The sequence below is a fragment of the Pinus tabuliformis genome, chromosome 8, assembly GCF_031772625.1.
Source record: "Pinus tabuliformis cultivar Carrire ecotype Pingquan chromosome 8, CPIR1, whole genome shotgun sequence".
NCBI classification, from domain to species: Eukaryota; Viridiplantae; Streptophyta; class Pinopsida; order Pinales; family Pinaceae; genus Pinus; species Pinus tabuliformis.
The window spans coordinates 1,147,686,751-1,147,691,041 of record NC_142294.1 but is presented as its reverse complement, the minus strand read 5'-3'; positions in this window follow the sequence as shown (position 1 = coordinate 1,147,691,041).

Here is a 4,291-nt window from a genome sequence, read left to right as displayed (position 1 = left end):
CTTACCTTTGGAGGCTCTGTCTCAACTGGAAGTATTGATTTTACAATGCTAAGCACTCCTCCTCAAGGAATCTAGCTCGAGGGTGTTGCAAGGAAGACTTGGTTGCAACTTGTCTATGGTTGGGTGGAGAGTTAGAGTCCTAACCTTGGTTTGCAAACTTATTTCATAAGATAAGTGTCTACTTAAACCCTTGTACTTTTGAATGTTATACATATTTTAAATGTGTTGGTTCATTTCCCAAGTTATTGATGAGGAATTTTGATTCCTATATGAATGAAGGCTTTTAGATGTTGTGTCATGGTTTAGCAATGGTTATTCTTAGAAGTTTCGATATATTCATGTTTCCATATGAATCCTTGAATTGAATAATGCATGTTGGTTGTTGTGATGCTATATTTCCCATAACACCAAAATGGATGTGATTCTTTGTATAAAAATGTGTTGATGGTTCCTTTGAATTATTCCTAAGGGATGGGACTATGCATGTAAGTCATCCTGAGCTTGAATAATGCTCTAAATGTGTTGAAAATAGCAACAAGAAATGTTAAAAATAGCATTGCTATAGATAGCATTTTGGGATACATTCCAATTTTAATTAGTCCCTAAATTAAAATTCGAATTTGATCTTAGCACCTTTTTGTAAAATAATTAATTAATTCATATTGAGTTAATTAGTTGGAGAAAATCAAACATGAAGTCTATACATGAAGACATGCAACAGTTATCCCTTTGAGTGAGGAAGTTATCCCTTAATTAAGGAGATCGGGATGAGTTGTAATTAGTTAGCTCAGTTAACTGAGTTAAGTCCAGTTAGATTAGTTCCAATAGTTTGTGGAACTGATTGTGAGTTCAGTTAGTCAATGCATGCATGCATGCAAGTAGTGTACTTCAGATAACTAAATATTCTCTCATAAATAACTCATGCATGTCAATTCAGATAGAGACCCAATTGAGATCAAAGGATGGGACAATGTACTATCAGTTGCAGGAATATTCCCATAGGATATCTCTTGCATGCAGAAGGAATTATTTCCTTAAGGATTGCGCGGTTATTTCAGAGGTTAGTGAACAGTGTGTAAGGTAATTACACACAGGTGGAAACTTGAGGACCCAAGAGAAACTGAGCAAGGAAATTGGAGGCTTGGAGGACTGAAGGAAGGCATATGTGTTGTCTATTCAGTCTATGAGCAGCAGTGAGGGATTGTACTGAGAGTTGGATAGCTTGTGATCTAAAGCTTTGTGTAATCCAGAGATATTTCCACTTGTATGATAATAGAGAGATCAGGGTTTTTAGCTAAGGCTTTCCTCGGAGTATTCTTCTTTGTTCATGTGTCATTGATTTCTTATTCATCTGTTATATGTGTTCTATTTTATTTTGCTCAAAATCGATTAAGCTTCTACAAGTTTGTTGTAGAAGTAGATCAAGTATTTTGCTTTAGTTTAATTGCATTATCAGGTGATCTACAGTGAGAATTTCTACATGGTATCAGAGCAAAGGTGATCAAAGCAGAGAACAATATACAAAGAAGGGAGAAGTTTGAAGTTTGAAGTTCTTGATTGTAGAAATCGAATTCTTATCACATCTCAAAGTTCACCAATGGCGTTCAATGGTTTGAGACTCGAGTATGCCCTGGATGGCAGCTCGAATTATATAGCCTGGAAGGATCGCATGGAAGTGGTATTAGAGGAAAATGGTTTGAAGGACTTCATTGATCAAGAAGTCCCCAAGCCAGCAGCAGCTAATGCCCAAGAATTGGCGGAATGGAAGAAATGTGTGGCTAGAGCGAGGAGGATTCTTTTGGAGGGAGTTTGAGACCATATTGTCTCGAGTCTCCATGGGAAGGAGACACCGTTTTCAATGTGGAAGACCTTTGAAGGATCTATATCATAACAACAATGATCAGAGGAAGCTGGTGCTAAAAGACAAGCTTCGGAAAATCATGTGTGAAAACGGTGACACGATCTCTACATATCTAAACAAGCTCACCACCTGCAGGGATGAGCTTGGAGGTGTAGGAATCATGACAGATGATGATGACATGGTGAGTCTTCCTGTCCTCGGTCTTCCTAAGAGCTGGCATAGCTACCAAGACTCAGTGAATGGAAGAGAGAAACTTCCAGATTGGGATCGACTGTGGTCAGATCTGATGCAGGAGGAGATCAGGAGAAGCACCAGAGATGGTTCTTCATCAAAGCATGATGATGAAGAAAATATAGCCTTAGCAAGTAAGGCGAGGAAAGGGAAAGGGAAGGCTTCCCATTCCAAATTGAGTTCTTCCCATGGTGGGAAGAAGATTGAAAAATCTAAAGTGCGATGCTTTAATTTTCATGAGGTGGGACATTATACAACAAATTATCCACAGAAGAAATCCAAGAAGGGATCCTCGAAAGGATCAGATGGTGAGGCACTGGCCTCACAGTTCGAATTGGATTTCACCCTCATCATATGCATGGTTTCATCGTTGGTGGGTTTTGTTTGGTACCTGGACTGTGGAGCCTCATTCCACATGACCGGCGACAAGAGTTTATCCAGTACCTTGGAGAAGAATGACCTCTAAATGTGCATAGAGACGGGCGATGATGGAAAGTACCATGTTTCAGGTGAAGGCACAGTTGTGTTTCAAAGGGAGCATGGAGCTCCTCTCACCCTGACTGATGTAAAGTATGTGCCTGGACTGAAGAAGAACCTGGTATCCATCGCAATGTTGGAAGACAAAGGCTATGATGTAGTCTTCAGTAAAGGAAAGGCATTCCTGAGACACATCACCACGGGTCAGACCAAGAGGATTAGGATTCGAGTAAAGAATCTCTACAAGCTGGATGTAGATGACTGTGCTGCATTGAATTCCAAAGCAGAGTTGGTGCAAAACCAAGATATTAGTGAGCTATGGCATAGAAGATTGGGCCACTTGCACCATGGGGCCTTGAAGATCATGCAGCATATTTCTACTGAACTTCCCAAGGGTAAACTTGAGCAAGTGGACACATGCAAAGGTTTTACCTTGGGTAAGTATGCAAAATCTTCCTTTCATGGTCGAGACAGTCGAGCTGAAGCAATCTTGGAGGGAGTTCATACAGATGTGTGTGGACCATTCTCGACAGCCTCCACTGCTAAACAATGGTATTATGTTATTTTCATTGATGATTTTTCTCGTAGATGATGGATCTATTTCATGCAAAAGAAGGATCAAACCTTCTCAAGGTTTTGTGAGTTCAAAGCCTTAATTGAGAAAGAATCAGGAAAGAAGATCAGGGCCTTGTGAAGCGACAATGGTGGAGAGTATGTCTCTCAAGATTTTAAGGACTTCTGTGCAACAGAAGGAATTAAACGGGAGTTGACTGCACCCCATAACCCACAACAGAATGGGGTGGCTGAACGGAAGAACAGAACAATTGTGGGAGAAGCTCGGGCGATGCTGCATGACCAAGGCCTACCACTTCATTTATGGGCTGAGGCATGCAATATAGCAGTATACTTGTAGAATAGAAACCCGCATCGCATACTTGGGATGAAGACACCAGAGGAGGCTTTCTCCGGGAAGAGACCAGATGTGAGTCACTTCAGGATCTTTGGCTCATCGGTATTTTTCCATGTGACCAAAGATGCCTGGAAGAAGCTAGAGCCAACAACAGAGTTGGGGATACTTGTGGGATACACTAATACTCCCCACAACTATCGGGTGTATTTTCCTACCAGTCAGAGGACAGTGATTCGCAAAGATATTAAGTTCGATAAGTTGAAGGCCATGTGATTTTCCCTTGAGAGGGAGCTCAAGTTGCATGCAGAGGAGGAACTTTTGGTTCCTAAGGAGGAGAAGCCTCAGACTGATGCGGAGCAGCCGCATGCAGAGGATCCAGGAGTGGAGACATCCACTCATGCAGAGTCTTCCAGAGATGGGCAGAAACACTCAAGAGAAGTTGACAGATTGTTGATGGATGCGAGAGAGAATGTGGGAGAGTCATCTTCTTAGCGTAGACAGAGGAGGTCACCTGAGCGGTACATTAGTTACATGGCCCTTGTTGGGGAATGTATAGAGACTAAACCATCTTCCTTCGAGGAAGCAGTGCAACAGCCAGTTTGGGTTGATGCTATGGTGGAGGAGTATGACTCCATAGTTCGGAACAGTGTTTGGGATGTTGTTCCAAGACCGAAGAACAAGTTAGTGGTGAGTTCCCGTTGGCTTTACAAGGTAAAGCAAGCAGCTGATGGTAGTGTGGAGAAACATAAGGCAAGATTTGTTGCTCGTGGTTTCTCACAGGTCGAGGGGATCGACTATGATGAGACTTTTTC